Source organism: Arachis hypogaea, chromosome 5, assembly GCF_003086295.3.
Source record: "Arachis hypogaea cultivar Tifrunner chromosome 5, arahy.Tifrunner.gnm2.J5K5, whole genome shotgun sequence".
Taxonomy (NCBI): Eukaryota; Viridiplantae; Streptophyta; class Magnoliopsida; order Fabales; family Fabaceae; genus Arachis; species Arachis hypogaea.
The window spans coordinates 26,609,171-26,628,798 of NC_092040.1; the positions used below are offsets into that span (position 1 = coordinate 26,609,171).

General features: G+C 35.7%; 1 non-coding gene across 1 annotated transcript; it reads right to left on the reverse strand.

Moving 5' to 3' along the window:
* Positions 1 to 18,837: 18,837 nt before the first annotated feature.
* On the reverse strand, positions 18,838 to 18,941 carry LOC112805129 (small nucleolar RNA R71). Its single transcript, XR_003203739.1, has one exon. It is a non-coding gene; the product is annotated as a small nucleolar RNA R71 (small nucleolar RNA).
* Positions 18,942 to 19,628: the final 687 nt, after the last annotated feature.

Sequence of the window (19,628 nt, forward strand, 5' to 3'; positions counted from 1 at the left end):
TGGAAGTTTGCTGCCCCATTAAAATTGAGTTAGTGCACAATGAATTTCATTTAATAAACTGTTTGAAAGTTTAAAACATGACAAAGTATAGATTGGTATGGCTTCACCAATTGCTCGTACTAATACTTATGTTCTTCCATTAAATGACGAGCGCTTTTTTTCTCTTTATGTATTTTTGAGAATCTTATTTTTGATTGAGACGAAGGAGGCTTTCTTAGAGCGGTTGACAAGAACAAGTAAGCCCAACCATTTATTCTGTGCAGCTACGTGAGAAATATTCAGTTGGACTGCTAAACAGGTTTTAATCTACCCTGGAGTGTTATTATTGAAAAACAAGGATGATTCATTAGGATGGATTGTTTGTCCATTGAAGCTCTCATAAGAATCTAATAATTCTAGAAGAGGCACAACTATTTTTCGAGACTTTACCGAACAAAATAAAAATCATGAATAACTGACAAGTAAGTTACAGTTGGGCATCTTCTGTTTGTTTGAATTTTTCAAATGAGACTGTTTTGCTCTATTTTGTGTAGCAAGAAAAAAAATCTTTCTGCGCATAATAACAAAAGAAAAGGGGCCAGACAATCACCTTGACAGATGCCTCTATTTGGTTAAAAAAAATCATAGAATTGACCTTCTATAACAATAAAATAAGAAACGGTTATCATCAATTGGGGAATCCAGTGAATGATTGTCGATTTAAAGCTCAACTACTTGATAATATACTATAGAAAATTCCATTCTACTTTGTCGTAGGCTTTACTCACATCAAGTTTCAGTGTCATTTCATATTCCAAGCTTGCTTTTGTTGTTAAGGTAGTGCATACATTCGTGTGCTATAAGAATGTTATAAAAAACACGCTTATCTTTTAGGAATGCAATCTGAGTAGGGGTTATCATCTTGACCGTACACCGATGGAGTTTCTGGACTAGCACCTTTGAAATGATTTCATAGACAATAGAGGACAAACTTATGGGCTTTACTTGAGTCATATTGCTCGCATCTGGGACCTTTGGCACTAAACAGATATTGGTGTGGTCACCTCTAGTAAAAAAACTCATCACAGTCTGGAACACGTCTTCTTCCACTATATCCCAGTGGAATATAAAAAATTCAACAATTGTACCATCCTCTCCTGGTGTACTTTGAGGGTGGATACTAAAGGTAACTCTTTCCATTTCATCCATAGAAACAGATCTTCTAAGCTTATGGTTCATGTTAGCTATAACCTTAGGCTCAAAGTCTGTGACAAAAGGCTCATGATCCACCTAATTGGAAGACGTGAAAATACTCTTAAAGTGGCCCTCAGTCACCCTAACAATATCTTCTAGTTCTAGATTTAAATTTTTTATGGAAGAAGTTAGTATTTTTGTCTCTTTTCTTTAGCCGTTTGGATCTAGATTTTTCTTTCCAGTAAAGTCTTTCGTACAAATATACTTTTTCAAGTTGCTCTTCAAGCTCAAGTAATTCAGTGCCTCCTATGATGCCAGATGACTGTTTTTGTTCTAGGAGAGTAGTAACTTCTACAATCCCTTTTTCAAAATTAGTAAAGCTATTCTTTTACCAGAGAACCAATCGGTGTCTAACCAATTTAAGATTCTGAAATAATCTGAATATCGCTGAACCTTCTATATGAGTTTTGGGCCTCGCAGATGGAGTTACTAATTTGTTCTTCATCACACTAGTAGGATTGAAACATGAATCTCCTCTTTGATATTTTTTATTGGTTGTTAGTGTCAAAAAAGAGGGGGTGTGATCAAAACCTGATAGTCCAAAGACCGTAGGTTGAAAGTATAATTGGGACCAAGATTCATCAACAAGCACCTTGTTAAGTCTTTTCTGAATTAGTTCACCTTTCCTACGCTTGCTATTCCAAGTGAATGGTCTACCCACCATTTCAAAATCAATCAATGAGTTATCTCCAATAAAGTAATTAAAGGCAACAATAGAAAAATGAGAAGTAGAATTACCACCAAGTTTCTCACTTTGATCAACAATGAAACTGAAATCACCAACAATAACTGATTTACTTTGGAGTTGGGAGAACACCAAAGAGATTTCTTAGAATTGGGATAGCTGAATATTCTCATTGTAGTTTAAATAAATACCTACAAATTTCCATTCAATGTTGAAAGGAACATCTTTTTTCAAAGCAGCAATATAGAACTCAGAATAACTGATAATCTAAACAACAAAACCATCCTTGCATGCCAATGCAAGTCCACCCGCATTACCTGAAGGATCAACAATTTGCCAATTAGAGTAGCCACAAACCTTAAATTTCATTTCCACATGTTGAGATTGGTCTTTTGTTTCGTAAAGAAAAAATAACTCGGAAGAGTGAGATTCAACAATCCCTTTAAAGTTGTGAACTGTTAGGGGTCTCTTTAAACTCTGACAATTCCATGATAACATTCTGATGGGTCTTCGGGTGCCATTTACCGGCTAGCATCCTCCACTCTCTTATCAGCAATTAGCTCTTGTTCAACTTGCATATTCTTGTACACAAGCTCATTTTCTTTATTAGAGACTCTTCGCTTTGTCCCACCTGATTGGTTAAGCGAATTATGACTCTATTTTGCCATCTATTTTAGATGTAGTCTTTTGCTCATTTGATTATCTTCTTGGATTTTATTCATATTCTAACATAATAGGAGAACAAGATTTTGTCATTGACTGCCAAGCTAACTCTGAAATTCGGCTAGGGGACCATATACTCCTTGTTGGGGCTTCATTCCTTTCATGCTTCAAATTCATCTTAGAAAAGCTTTCAAACAACTAAGAAAGGGCAGGTTTTTTCCTTGGTTGTGAAGGCATAGATTATTGATTGCTAAAATTGCTTGTATTATCACTACCGTAATTGTCAATTCTTTTCCCTATCTAATCAGTCTTGACCCAGTTGCCAATGCTTTCCACTTTAATATCACCTGAAGTAGAGTTTGACATGAAGATCTGATAATGCTTTGAATGATGTCCAAGGTGAGCACAATAGGTGCAGAAGACCTCAATACACTCATATCCCAATCCAATTCCCAGCACCTTACCTCCTGGAGCAGCCATCTGAATCGAGTCCTTCACCTTTTTATCACTATTAATCAAAACTCTAGATTTAAGGATTATGGATTCCTTTTCTCTGACGAAGAAAAAGTTAATATCAATAATCTCACCAATTTTCTCAGTCAATTTACGACCAACTTCAGCAGTCTTGAATTTTTCTGGAAGCTCCCAGAATTTAATCCAAATGGGAAAAAACTAATTCCCTCGTAGTCTTGAGAGTTAGCATATGTCCACTTTCGAACATGTAAAACATAATCCTTATAGAGCCATGGGGATCCATTTTCAATTCTAATGACATCTAAATCATTCTCAAAGAAAAATTGGAATTAGTTTGATCCTAACTTCATTGATCTAATCCATCCAGCCTCCCCCAGATAGCTTTCAATGCATTGTCAATGGTTCCTATTGAAAACACCTTATCAGCAAACACATGACCAAATAGACTTTTAGTACATGCCTCCAGTCTTTTAGGTAGCTTTTGTTTTGAGATACTGAGACTAAGACTGAGGGACTGGGACTTAGTATTATGTTTGGTGGCTAGAGATTAGACAGTTAAGTCGCATCTTCGCATCTGCATCTTCTTCTCCTCTTTGATGCTCTCTCTTGTCTTCTCTTCTCTTGTGTGTTTGAAGTTTTCTTCTCGTTTATGGGTTTAGGAATTTTTGTGATTTATGGGTGGTCTTCTCTTCTTGTGCCTTATACTTGTTTTTGTATTATTTTGTATGGTTTCTATTATTACATTATTTGTTCTATGTTTTTATGATTGTTCTTAAGTTTGATTTATATTCTGAATAACATGTTTAGGATTCAATGAATTAGCATTCGGTTGTTTTCATTTCTTTCTAAATTTTGCTTAAGAGAGATACATATTTTAATAATTATTAAAATGAGGTATAAAAATTATTGATGACCTAGAGTGTTTTTCCAACAATGAAACGTTCTAATTTGTAACAATCTCAAATAATAGTTTTTAATTTCGTTATATTTTCAAGATGAGAAATGCAGGAAACTTGTTCCTGATAATGCAACATCCAAGAGTGAAAAGTTTACAATGTGGAATTGCTTTGACATAGGATATGGAAGTCTAGCATGCAGTGTGAAAGAAAGTACGAAGTTGTATTTTCACAGCTTGAGAGCTCCACATATTGAGAAAGAAAAGAATGAAGCAAATGAAATTTGCACTGACTGATACAAAGTCACAGGGCATGGCACAGTCATTAGCAGAGAAGCATGCTGAAAAAGAAGGCACAAAGATAGCGAAGTTGGCTTCACAGAAGGCTCAGTGCGTGATAGGTCCCATGATATCTGTTGGATGGGACTTCTATGAGGCAGTGTACTATGGTGGGAATGATAAAGAGGGTGCAATTAGGGAAGGTGGCTCTTTTTTTGGTTCATTTGTTGGTGGCTTCTTTGGGGAACAAAGGCTTGGCAGACTTGGTTTTCTAGTGGGAAGTAGGAAGTTGGTTTGGTGGTAGAATTGGCCTAATACTCTATGATACTGTTAATGCAATCCATTTCTTGATCAATCTTAGAAATTGAAACTTTTATATTTTAAGCAATAAGTATCAAAAACAAATTTCATTTCACTACTTTATGTAATTTCTCTTTTAAATTCTTGTCAAGGTTAGGATAGAAGATATAAGGGGAAAGCTAAGTATGATAAGAATTTGTTAGCAATAAGATTTTATTTCTCAAGTCCTACTCTACTGATGATTATGTATTTACAAATGTTGATGTAATAAAAATTTATGAAGTGTTGGCAATAAGAATTTATGATGATGATGCGTTTTATTTCTCAAGTCCTGCTCCACTAATTTTATTTATTAGCAACAAGAATTAATTAGCAATGTAGTTCAAATTATTTGGCAGAAGCCAATATATCATTCATTAAACCCATGACAACATTTTATTTAAAAGTAAAATGTTCAACAATTCAATGTTCAACAAACCAGCCAATCTAATTTTATTCATATGATTGTTTTTACAATATGTTCATATGTCCAATACAATCCAATGCTCTTACTAAAATTTAAAAAACAACACTAGAACTTAATCCATAGTGTAATACCTTCATCACCAGAATGTCACACTTCCAGCTGCGCCACTCTGATAGCGAGGATATTACGACTACTTCTATATTTTACTAGTAGGAGCCTTTACCTAAAATCCTTAGAAACTTTTCTTTTAAAGACAATATTTTTTTTGTACGGTTTATTTTCTTCTAAAAATAAATCATATATATATATAAATTCACATCATTAATAGCATTCTTTATTTACAACCATAGTCTATACAAATAATATACAAACATATATTATGATTACAAATTCCTATCCCTCTTTATAAAAGCATAACCAATAACAAAGGCGAGGAAAAATAATAATAGATACGAATTAATCCTCAAAATAAACTATTGCACGTCCAATGCTTAGTAAGCTTTTCAAAGGCTTCCTTGTACATTTCCTGAAAAATATAGGATTGTAGAGAGGTGAGAACCTAACCTGAAGGTCCTCCGTAGGAGAAGGGAATAACACAAATTTAATAAAAATAAATGCATCTGATCAACGCACATCTCAGAAAAGTTTAATAAAAATAAATGCATCTGATCAACGCTCCATTACAACCTAAGAAAAGACCTTATGATATATGTATGCATGCATGAAATAATTGTTGATTGTTAGATGAAAAACAAATCTTAAAAAGCATGATTAGGGGAGAATTGAGTGAATCAACCCTAAACACTTGAGCGACTAGAGTGCAAACACTTCTGGTGAGGGTTCGATTGCTCAATTAGATGTTTTCACCTATGGTCATTACTTTTCGTGCAAGTTTATAAAATGTTTAATAACTCAATTCAATTGTGGTTTGGCTTGGTTGTTAATACCTTTAGCCTTTGTTCATATTTTCTTTCTTGGAAGTTGATTTACTTTGAACAAGCAATTGCATTCATTTAGATAGTTGCATGTAGGTAGATTGCATTTAGTTAGTTTACAGTTCAATAAATGATAGTACCCTTTGTTTCTTTCTTGACTTAAGCATGAGGACATGCTTGGTTTAAGTGTGGGGAGATTTGATGCACCACTATTTCGTGGTACATTTTGGGCTTAATTTGGGTGAATTTTATCTACTTTTCCCACATTTATTCAATGAAATGGCATAATTTCATGATTGTATCCTAATTTGTGCTTAAGTGTGAAAACATGCTTTTTAGGCCTTTAATTGATTAATTTTGATTCACCTTTGATTCCATTAGATGCCTTGATGCGTTTGTTAAGGGGTAGATCAAGGGAATGAAGAGAAAAGCATGCAAAGTGGAGAAATCATGGAAAACTAAGGATTTGGGATGCTGAGATCGACGCGCAAGTGCAGCAGACGTGCATGCATGAATTTGAAGGTGCATGGCGACGCGTACGCATACATAACGTGTACGCATGGATGGGAAATTTCCAAGCGACGCGTACGCGTGACCTATGCGTACGCGTCGATGCTCGCACGTGACTTCATTAAAGTGAAAATGCTAGGGGCAAATTCTGGGCTTTCCAGACCCAAATCCAACTCACTTCTGAGCCTATTTCATGCAGAAATCAAGAGGAGTCAAGGAGGGGGGGAAGTGATAATTGAATTTTGGAGGGAATGCTTTAGGATAGTTTATAGAGAGAGAAGCTCTCTCTTCTCTCTAGAATTAGGTTAGAGGTAGATTAGGATTTCTTAGATCTAGGTTTAATTCATGCTTTGATTTACTTTTTCTTTACCAATTCTTGTTCATCCACCTTTTCTCTCTCTAGTTTAGCATTCAATTCTTGTAAGTCTTTACTTTTATGTTGATGCACTCTTGTTCTTCTATTTCTCTTTAATGCAATTCATGTTTTGATTTCTCTTATTGCTTAATTGCTTTGTTGTTGTTGATTTTCTTGCAATTAGTAGTTGTAGATATACTTTTCTTGTAATTTAACTTTGCTTTCCTTTTATACCTTCCAAGTGTTTGATTAAATGCTTGGAAGGATGTTAGAGTAGATTTTTGTGTTCTTGTCTTGGGATGGTAACTTAGGTGAACTTGAGTTGCTAATGTCCAAGTGTTGATAATTGGTGTCCATTGACTCTAGCTTTCCCCAAATTAATTAGTGAGAAGGTTAGGACTTATGGATTAGGATTAGTGTAGCTCATTTGACTTTCCTTTATTCGTTAGAGGCTGACTTAATGGGATTAATCTTTACAATTATCATATTGTGGTTAGTGACAAGGACAAAGATCCTTGACCATCATTCCTTGCCAAGACCTTTTTACATTTGAGTTTCATTTACTTTCTTGCAATTTATCTTTCATGTCTCCTATTCAAAACCCAAAATACTTGTCCCATAACCAATAACAAGAACACTTCCCTGTAATTCCTTTGAGAGATGACCCGATGTTTGAATACTTCGGTTATTATTTTTAGGGGTTTGTACTTGTGACAAACAATTTTTTTTGTATGAAAGGATTGTTTGTTGGTTTAGAAGCTATACTTGCAACGAGATTCTATTGTGAAATTCTAAACCATCAATTTTCTGTTCATCAAAATGGCGCCGTTGCCGGAAAATTGGAAATGTGCGCTTGTTATTGGTTATTGTATATATGTGAATATTGTGAATATGTTTGCCTTTTGTTTCTTAGTTAGCTCTTGCTAGTTTTAGGATTTGATTTTCTTATTTTTTATTAGTTCTTATTTTTATTTTCTATTTTCACTATGAATTCTCACCCTTGTGGCTATGAGTTTGGTTACAACTATGTTGTAGGAAGAGGAGATCACAATGAAAATATACATCAAAGATGGAACAATCAAAGGTGGGAGGAGCCTCAAGCTTATGATCATTCTTCATGGCAACAACCTCCGATTTCCTATAGGTATAATTCCCATCCTAATGCATGTCAATTCAATGGCTATGGTGAATTTCCTTGTGACTATCAAGAACCACCACCATATGCCTATGAGCCATATCCTCAACATAGCCATCAACCATACTCACAAGCCCTTTTCCACCAAACACTTCCATATGACCCTAATCCACATCCACATCCACCATATCAACTACCTTTTGAGCCATATGAACCATATATGGAACTACCACAATATCAATACTCCCAAAAATATATACACCATCACCACACCCTCACCAAGAAGAACCACTTCCTTATTATGAACCCTTTCTCCAAGATAATGAACCCTTCTATCCATCCCAAGCCCCAATAGATGATTCTCTCACTTTGCTTCTTCAAGGGCAAGTAGATATGCAGAGGAGTGCACTAGAATGTGTGGCTACCTTGACCGAGGTGGTAAACCTATTAGCCTCCCGATGCTTAAACACTCAAAGCAGCCCCATGGCCACAAATGGGGGATCAAATGAAGAGCATAGCATAAAGGAGAGATTGGAAACTCCGATGGAGAATGAGGGATATTACTTTGTGTTAGAACAATTGGAGGAATCGATGATTATTGAAGAAGAGGAAGAAGTGGTTGAGGATTTAGGAGATGCGAAACCTCCATGGGAACCTAGAGTTATAGAAAACCCCTCCAAGGAGATTGAATTTGATGTTGAGGAGGAAAATGCACAACCTCAAAAGCAATTTTTGAATGGAAACTTGGGAGGAATGAAGCAAGAATTTTGTTCCCTTGGTGATAAAGACAATGCATCGAACCTTCTTGGTGATGAACCCTTTGAACTTGAAGAACCTTCTCTCGGTGAACTTGAAAGCAATGAGGAGGTAGATTTCTCTTATGATTTGAGTGATGGAGAAGAGATAGATGAAGTTAATGAACAAAGGATTTAAATGGAAAAAGTTTGTAAAGAGGTGGAGGTAATCAAGGAAGAACACAAGGGAGTAGAGCTTGCAAGGACGTTGGAAACACCCCTCCCCAAGCCATCACCATCCATTCTTTCATTCGAGTGGGTAAATCTCTCATCTCTAAGCTTTAAGATCCCACTTGAATATGGGATACTTGAGACGGATGGGCAACTTAGAGCTCTTTGCGGCTTTAAGAGCAAAAGGGAGATGGTTAGTGGTAGGCATTGTAAGTCAAAGTCCATGATGGTTATATGTTTAAGACTTAAAAGCAAAGGTTGGTGTAGAGCTAGATTGCTTGGGTCTAGGATGGTGCTTGGTCACTTCATTGAGAATTCATCTTGCTTATCACCCAATTGGAATAATGATGATCAATTTGAAGATGGGTATAGAAACAAGATATGGGATCCAGGAATACATGAGGATCAGTTTTGGGAGCCCTTAGCTTGTGAAGAACTCCAGCAAAGCTTGATGGCATTAATTTTGAAGAATGGAGCTTATTGGAAGTCCAAGCATTGGTGGATGTTCAAAGATGGATTCAAACACAAGCCACCTTGAAGAGGAGCTCCCCATAAGTCCAACTTAATGACAATAAACAAAAGTGCTAGGTGGGAGACACCTCACTGTGGTAAAATCTTTTCATTTTTTCTCTTTTGTGTATATATTGGTAATTGGTTTAATTTCATGTTTTGTTTAGTTTGTTGAGTTTATTTGGTAGTCTAGTATGTTAAATAAGATTTTATGGTGTCTTGGTAGCTGTTTGAGGGATTTGAATGCTTGGTTTGGTGCAAGAACTTGAAAAAATTTTGAAAAATAGAGCACCAATCCACATGTACGCATTACACACGCGTACGCGTGGATCCAAGTTTTTCGACCATCCACGCACATGCGTACTCCACGTGTACACGTGGATCCAGAAGTTTCACTCCTCCATACCTTTACCCGAGAGTTGTACCTGACGTGTGCTAGACTTGTGCCTGAGGCACAAGTCAACTCACGCGTACGCGTTACATACGCATATGCATTGTCGCTCTTTGGTTTGCCATGCACGCATATGCGTAAGCCACGCGTACACGCCACTCCTATTTCACCTTACCCACGCGCACGCGTCACTCCACGCGTACGCGTGGCTCGCCTTGTCTCAACATTCTTCTTTTCTCATCTTCTTTCCATTTCTTTCCTTCTCCTTTCTTCTTCCCTTCTCCTACCCCTCATCCAACACTACCAAACACCAATTATACTCATTTCTTTTAATTAGTCAGTTAGTTGTTTAGTTAGTTTAATTCTCATTTTATTTTCTCTTTTTCTTTGATAAGTGTTGGATTATTAATCTTGTTTACTGTTTATTGCTGCTAATCACTGATAAGATGTTATTTTAACATCATTGTTGTTAATTTTCATTGTTGGATTCTCTTGTTGAGATTACAATTCATTACTTGGTTTTGAATTTTTCATGCTTAACTTTTGTGAATACCAAGTGAATGACATTGCCTTTAGAGCTTGTTAAATCTTTTTGAATTGCATGATTTGACCACCATGTGATTTGAATCTTCTCTTCAATTAGGCAATTTCTTGATGGATGTTGAGCATTTATTTTAATGCATTGTGTTTCATGATTATTTGTATCCATATGTTTTTTAGCTTGAATGCTTTCATGCTTCTTTGTTGTTTGTTTAGTTGTCCTAACCTACAAGTTAGAAGTATTTCAAGCACACTAGAATGAGTAAAGTTCATGCTTCTTTTGTGACATAGCTTTTTATACTAGTATGTGTTCCAGACCGCATGCATCTTAGAACCCACACACTTAATTCATTAATGTCATACTAATTTACTCACTTCATTCTAGTGGTTTTTACCCATTCTAACAATATATGCTTCCTTGCTTTTACATTTACTTTTTTTACTATCCTGCCTTCTACTTTCAGGATGAGTTATCTTAAGCAAAAATGGAAGTGGGAGAAAGAACATGCAGCAACCAGTTGACCTACTAGCTGAAGGTGGCAATCTAGACAGTCGCTGTACCCCTTTGCTCATCTTTGGATGCACTGAGGACGGTGCGAACTTTTAAGTGTGGGGAGGTCGTCTGACCAATCGGCGTTTTTGGGTGACAAGTTTCTAATCCCAACACCTTTGCATTTCATTTTTTAGGTCTTTTAGGATTCTAGTTGTATTTTCTTATTTTGCATATATATATATACACAATAAGCTTTGTCAAAATGATGAAATTTTCTAAGAAATTACTTATAGGGTACCCCAATTGATTTGAGTGAAAACTTTTCATTGAACTTGCTTGAATTATATCTTGTGAAACATGTTTTTGAGCTAAGAACACAAGCTTGTGAGTTTTGAGCCTAATGGTGTGGTTACATCTTATAACCACTTATTTTCCTTCTTGTGTGCATTATTCTCTTTCTATGATTGTGATCTTTGATTTGTTTGATTCTTTATGTCTATTATTTTGTGTATACATGCATTTATATGATTGAGGCCATCATTTTATTTATCTCACTTACCCAAATAGCCTTACTTTTTATCTTCCATTGTTAGTCAACTTTGAGCCTATGATTAACCCACTTGTTCTTAATTTTAGCACATTACAAGCCTTAAAGCGAAAAATAATAAATGTCCTTAAATTGGATCTTTGATTAGTTTAGGCTAGTGAGTGTGTGTATCATTCAAATGTGGGGAAACTTGGGACATTGGTTGAGGTAAAAGGGCGTTTTTATTTTTGTTGAAGATATTGGAAATTGGGTACATGCTCATGTGTTCATTAAATGTGAAACCATATGCATTGATGCTATTGTATATGCTATATTGTAAAAAGAAAAAAAATGAGAAAATAAAAAGAAAGAATATATATATATATATATATATATATATATATATATATATATATATATATATATACATCAAAAGAAAAAAATAGAAAGAAAAGAAAAAGAAAAGAAATAAAAGGGGACAAAATGCCCCAAAGTGAAGTTCAATAATAATCAATGCATATGGGTTGTGAGCAAAAAAGAGAACGCATGAGTATGTGAAAAAGTGAAGAATGGGTAGTTAGGTTAGCTTTGAAATTGTATAGGTTGTCATATAGGCTAAGTGGAAAGTTTAAGTTGATCAAAGATTCAAATCTCAAGCTCACTTGATCATATGCATCCTACCTTGACTCTAGCCCCATTACAACCTCAGTAAAGACCTCATGATATGTGTATGCATGCATTGAATAGTTGTTGATTGTTAGATGAAAAATAAATTTTGGAAAGCATGATTAGAGGGGAATTAAGTGAATCAACCCTAAACACTTGAGTGACTAGAGCGGATACACATCCGGTGAGGGTTCAATTGCTCAATTACATGTTTTCACCTAGAATAATCACTTCTCTTGCAAGTTTGTAAGATCTTTAATAACTCAACTCAATTGTGGTTTGGCTTAATTGCTATTTCTTAGCCCTTGTGCATATATGTATTCTTGGAAGTTGATTTATTTTGACCAAGTAGTTGCATTCATTTAGATAGATTGCATTTAGATAGGTTGCATATAGTTAGTTTATATAGAATAAATGATAATACCCTTTGTTTCCTTCTTGGTTAAGCATGAGGACATGCTTGGTTTAAGTGTGGGGAGATTTGATACACCACTATTTTGTGGTACATCTTGTGCTTAATTTGGGTAGATTTTATCACCTTTTCTCACATTTATCCAATGAAATAGCATGGTTTTTGTTATTCTCCTTTATTTGTGTTTAAGTGTGAAAACATGCTTTTTAGGTCCTTAAATTGGTGATTTTGATTCACCTTAATTCTATTCGATGCCTTGATATATTTGTTGAGTGATCTCAGGTTCATAAGGCAAGTATTGAATGGAAGAAGTGAAGAGAAAAACATGCATAGTGGAGAATCCATGAAGAAACAAGGATTTGGGATGCTGAGATCGGTGCACGCGTGAATTTGAAGTTGCATGGTGACGCGTACGCATACATGACGCATACGCGTGGATGGAAAATTGCCAAGCGACGCGTACGTGTCGATGCTCGCTGATGAGCAGATATTTTATACGCTTTTTGGTGGTATTTTCATGTAGTTTTTAGTATGCTTTAGTTACTTTTTAGTATATTTTTATTAGTTTTTATGCAAAAATCACATTTCTGTACTTTACTATGAATTTGTGTGTTTTTCTGTGATTTTAGATATTTTCTGGCTGAAATCGAGGGACCTGAGCAAAAATCTGATTCAGAGGCTGAAAAAGGACTGCAGATGCTGTTGGATTCTGATCCTCCTGCACGCGAAATAGATTTTCTGGTGTTACAGAAGCCCAATTGGCGCGTTCTCAATTGCGTTGGAAAGTAGACATCTTGAGCTTTCCAGAAATTTATAATAGTCCATACTTTGCCCGAGATTTGATAGCGCAAACTGGCGTTTTAACGCCAAGTTTCTACCCTTTTCTGGCGTTAAACGCTAGAACTGGCATAAAAGCTGGAGTTAAACGCCCAAACTGGCACCAAAGCTGGCGTTTAATGCCAGGAATAGCTTATGCACATGAAAGCTTCAATGCTCAGCCCAAACACACACCAAGTGGGCCCCAGAAGTGGATTTATGTACTATCTATCTTAGTTTACCCATTTTCTGTAAACCTAGGTTACTAGTTTAGTATAAAAACTACTTTTAGAGATTCATTTTGTATCTCATGACATTTTACATCTGAATTTGTATCTTCTACGGCATGAGTCTCTAAACCCCATGGTTGGGGGTGAGGAGCTCTGCTGTGTCTTGATGGATTAATGCAATTATTTTTGTTTTCTATTCAATCACGCTTGTTTCTATTCCAAGATATTCATTCACACTTCAACATGATGAATGTGATGATCCGTGACACTCATCACCATTCTCAACTTATGAACGCGTGCTTGACAACCACTTCCGTTCTACCTTATATTGAGTGTGTATCTCTTGGGTTCCTAGTTCACGAGTTTGATTGCCTCTCCTGACAACAGAGTGTTCAAATCCGTGAAACCAGAGTCTTCGTGGTATAAGCTAGAATAAATTGGCAGCACTCTTGAGATCCGAAAAGTCTAAACCTTGTCTGTGGTATTCCGAGTAGGATCTGGGAAGGGGTGATTGTGACGAGGTTCAAACTCACAAATGTTAGGCGTAGTGACAGTGCGCAAAAGGATCAATGGATCCTATTCTAGCATGAGTGAGAACCGACAGATGATTAGCCCTACGTAACCCATAGTCGGACCATTTTCACTGAGAGGACAAATGGTAGCCATTGACAACGGTGATCCACCAACATACAGCTTGCCATGGAAGGAGCCTTGCGTGCGTGAAGAAGACAACAGTAGGAAAGCAGAGATTTAGAAGACAAAGCATCTCCAAAATCTCAACTTGTCCCTCATTACTGAATCACAAGTACTTTTTATTTCATGTTTTTTATTCTTCATAAACAAAAATCATTTTTATCATTAATCTCCTGACTAAGAGTTACAAGATAACCATAGCTTGCTTCAAGCCGGCAATCTCCGTAGGATCGACCCTTACTCACGTAAGATATTATTTGGACGACCCAGTGTACTTGCTGGTTAGTTGTATCGGAGTTGTGTGGTCACAATTCCGTGCACCACTCGCACGTGACTTCATCAAAGTGAAAACACTGGGGGCAAATTCTGGGCTTCCCAGGCCCAAATCCAACTCATTTCTGATGCTATTAAATCCAAGGATTGACGGAGTTAGTTACCAATTAGCACATAGTTTAGTTTTAACATGCTTTAGTTAGTTTCTAGAGAGAGAAGCTCTCTATTCTCTAGAATTAGGATTAGGTTTAGATCTAGATCTACTTCTTCTACTTCTTCTCTTTTGCTTTGATTATCCTTTTTCATCTTTAATTGCTCTCTTGTAGTTGTAGCATTCTACTTCTCTTGTAATTCTTTTGTATTGTTAGTTGTAGTTTATGAATTCTTTTGTAGATCTACATTTCCTTTCAATGCAATTTATTGTTTTAATGTCCTTTGATGCTTGCTTTAGTTTTCTATTGTTGATCTCTTGTCTTGATTAGTTGTAGTTCCTTTAATTCTTGCAATTTATGATGTGTACTTTTATTGCCTTCTGATGAGTGGATAGTTTATACGCTTTTTGGCATTGTTTTTAGGTAGTTTTTAGTATAATCTAGCTACTTTTAGGGATGTTTTCATTAGTTTTTATGCTAAATTCACATTTCTGGACTTTACTATGAGTTTGTGTATTTTTCTGTGATTTCAGGTAATTTCTGGCTGAAATTGAGGGACCTGAGCAAAACTCTGACAAGAGGCTGACAAAGGACTGCTAATGCTATTGGATTCTGACCTCCCTGCACTCGAAATAGCTTTTCTGGAGCTACAGAACTCCAAATGGCACGCTCTCAATTGCGTTGGAAAGTAGACATCCAGAGCTTTCCAGCAATATATAATCGTGATTAGATGATGTAAACTGGCGCTCAACGTAAGTTCCATGCTAAATTCTGGAGTCAAACGCCAGCAACACGTCACGAACCAGAGTTGAACGACAAAAACACGTTACAACTTGGCGTTCAACTCCAAAAGAAGCCTCTGCACGTGTAAAGCTCAAGCTCAGCCCAAGCACACACCAAAGTGGGCCCTGGAAGTTGATTTCTGCACTTAGACTTATTTCTGTAAACCCTAGTAGCTAGTTTCGTATAAATAGAACTTTTAACTATTGTACTAGTGTCTAGTCTTTTGACCATTCGGTCTTTTGATTACGTTTGGGGGCTGGCCATTTGGCCATGCCTGAACCTTCATCACTTATGTATTTTCAACGGTGGAGTTTTTACACACCATAGATTAAGGGTGTGGAGCTCTGCTATACCTCAAGTTTTAATGCAATTACTACTATTTTCTATTCAATTCAGCTATTCCTGTTCTAAGATATTCGTTGCACTTCAACATGATGAATGTGATGATCTGTGACACTCATCATCATTCTCACCTATGAATGCGTGACTGACAACCACTTCCGTTCTACTTTAGACCGGGCGCATATCTCTTGGATTCCTTAATCAGAATCTTCGTGGTATAAGCTAGATTGATGACGGCATTCATGAGAATCCGGAAAGTCTAAACCTTGTCTGTGATATTCCAAGTAGGATTCAGGGATTGGATGACTGTGACGAGCTTCAAACTCGCGATTGTTAGGCGTGATGACAAACGCAAAAGAATCAAGGGATTCTATTCCAACATGATCGAGAACTGACAGATGATTAGCCGTGTCGTGACAGAGCATTTGGACCTTTTTCACTGAAAGGATGGGATGTAGCCATTGACAACGGTGATGCCCTACATACAGCTTGCCATGGAAAGGAATAAGAAGGATTGAAGGAAGGCAGTAGGAAAGCAGAGATCCAACAGGGACAAGCATCTCCATACACTTATCTGAAATTCCTACCATTGAATTACATGAGTAACTCTATCTTTATTTTCTGCTTTATTTATTATTCAAAAACTCCATAACATTTACTGTCCGCCTAACTGAGATTTACAAGATGACCATAGCTTGCTTCATACCAACAATCTTCGTGGGATCGACCCTTACTCACGTAAGGTATTACTTGGACGACCTAGTGCACTTGCTGGTTAGTTGTGCGGAGTTGTGACTAAGTGTAATTCACGTTTGAGAGCGCTACCAAGTTTTTGGCGCCATTGTTGATGATCACAATTTCGTGCACCAAGTTTTTGGCGCCGTTGCCGGGGATTGTTCGAGTTTGGACAACTGACGGTTCATCTTGTTACTCAGATTAGGTAATTTTTCTTTTTTATTTTCTTTTCAAAAAATTTTCAAAAATATTTTTCAAAATTTTCCCTTTGTTTTCGAAAAATCCTTCAGAGTTTTTAAAAATGAATTCTAGAGTTTCAAAATGGTATGCTGAAGCTTGGCTGGCCATCAAGCTTTAGACTAACCTGGTGATTCCTGGAATTTTGATTGAGGACTTTGAATTCATTACTTCCTTTTTCCTATATGTTTTCGAAAAAAATAAAATAAAATCCAAAAAAAATTATAAAAATAAAAAATATTTTTGTGTTTCTTGTTTGAGTCTTGTGTCATGTTTTAAGTTTGATGTCAATTGCATATTCATTTTGTTCTTGCAACTTTCGAAAATTCATGCATTCATAGTGTTCTTCATGATCTTCAAGTTGTTCTTGGTAAGTCTTCTTGTTTGATCTTGATGTTTTCTTGTTTTGTATCTTTTATTGTTTTTCATGTGCATCTTTGCATTCATATTGTCTAAGCATTAAAGATTTCTAAGTTTGGTGTCTTGAATGTTTTCTTTGTATAAAATTTTTTTCAAAAATATGTTCTTGATATTCATCATGATCTTCAAAGTGTTCTTAGTGTTCATCTTGACATTCATAGTGTTCTTGCATGCATCATTGGTTTTGATCCAAAATTTTCATGTTTTGGGTCATATTTGTGTTTTTCTCTCTCATCATTAAAAATTCAAAAATAAAAATATCTTTTTCTTTTTTTTTTCTCTCAAAATTTCGAAAATTTGGGTTGACTTAGTCAAAAAAATTTTAAAAATTAGTTATTTTTTGTAAGTCAAGTCAAATTTTCAATTTTAAAAATCTTATCTTTTTAAAACTTTTTCAAAATTCAAATATTTTTCATTTTTCTTTCATGATTTTCGAAAATTTCAAAAATTATTTTCAAAATCTTTTCTTAATTTTATTTCATAATTTTCGAAACTTAACTAACAAGTAATGTGATTGGTTCAAAAATTTGAAGTTTGTTACTTTCTTGTTAAGAAATGTTCAATCTTTAAATTCTAGAATCTTATCTTTTAGTTTCTTGTTAGTTAAGTAATTAATTTTAATTTTAAAAATTAAATCTTTTCTAACCATATCTTTTTAATCATATCTTTTTATCTTATCTTTTATATCATATCTTTTTTCAAAATTTTATCTTTTTCAAAAATTTGATTTTAAAATATCTTTTCTAACTTCTTATCTTCTTATCTTTTCAAAATTAATTTTCAAATCTTTTTCAACTAACTATTTGACTTTTTGTTTGTTTCTTATCTTTTTCAAAACCACCTAACTACTCCCTCTCTAATTTTCGAAAATACCTCCCTCTTTTTCAAAAATTCTTTTTAATTAATTAATTATTTTAAATTTAATTTTAATTTTATTTATTATCTTAATTTTCGAAAATCATTAACTCCTTTTCAAAATTATTTTTGAAAACTTCTGTCTCTCATCTTATTCTATTTATTTATTCATTCACTAACACTTCTCTTTATCTCAAATCACTGCCCCTATCCTCACCTTTGTGTTTGTATTCTCCTTTCTTTATTCCCTTTCTTCTTCTACTAATAATAAGGAACCTCTTTACTGTGACATAGAGGATTCCTCTTCTTTTTCTATTCTCTTCTCCTTCATATGAGCAGGAATAAGGAAAAAGACATTCTTGTTGAAGTTGATCCAGAACCTGAAAGGACTCTGAAGAGGAAACTAAGAGAAGCTAAATTACAACAATCCAGAGATAACCTTGCCGAAATTTTCGAACAAGAAAAGGAGATGGCAGCCGAACCCAACAACAATAATGCAAGAAGGATGCTTGGTGATTATACTGCACCTACTTCCAAGTTTGATGGAAGAAGCATCTCAATTCCTGCCATTGGAGCAAAGAATTTTGAGCTAAAACCTCAATTAGTTGCTCTAATGCAACAGAACTACAAGTTTCATGGACTTCCATCAGAAGATCCCTACCAGTTCTTAGCTGAGTTCTTGCAGATCTATGAGACTGTTAAGACTAATGGAGTAGATCCTGAAGTCTACAGGCTCATGCTTTTCCCTTTTGCTGTAAGAGACAGAGCTAGAGCATGGTTGGACTCTCAACCTAAAGATAGCCTGGACTCCTGGGATAAGCTGGTCACGACCTTCTTGGCTAAATTCTTTCCTCCTCAAAAGCTGAGCAAGCTTAGAGTGGATGTTCAGACCTTCAAACAAAAAGATGGTGAATCCATCTATGAAGCTTGGGAAAGATACAAACAGATGACCAAAAGATGTCCTTCTGACATGTTTTCATAATGGACCATGATAGCTATATTCTATTATGGTCTATCTGAGTTCTCCAAGATGTCATTGGACCATTCTGCAGGTGGATCCATTCACCTAAAGAAAACGCCTGCAGAAGCTCAAGAACTTATTGACATGGTTGCAAATAACCAGTTCATGTACACTTCTGAGAGGAATTCCGTGAATAATGGGATGCCTCAAAGGAAGAGAGTTCTTGAAATTGATGCTCTGAATGCCATTTTGGCTCAGAATAAAATGTTGACTCAGCAAGTCAACATGATTTCTCAAAGTCTGAATGGATGGCAAAATGTATCCAACAGCACTAAAGAGGCATCTTCTGAAGAAGAAACTTATGATCTTGAGAACCTTGCAATGGCAGAGGTAAATTACATGGGTGAACCTTATGGAAATACCTATAATTCATCATGGAGAAATCATCCAAAGTTCTCATGGAAGGATCAACAAAAGCCTCAACAAGGCTTTAATAATGGTGGAAGAAACAGGGTCAGCAATATCAAGCCTTATCCATCATCTTCTCAGCAATAGATAGAGAATTCTAAACAGAGCACCTCCAACTTAGTAGACTTAGTCTCTGATCTGTCTAAGGCCACTTTAAGTTTCATGAGTGAAACAAGGTCCTCCATTAGAAATCTGGAGGCACAAGTGGGCCAGCTGAGTAAGAAAATCAC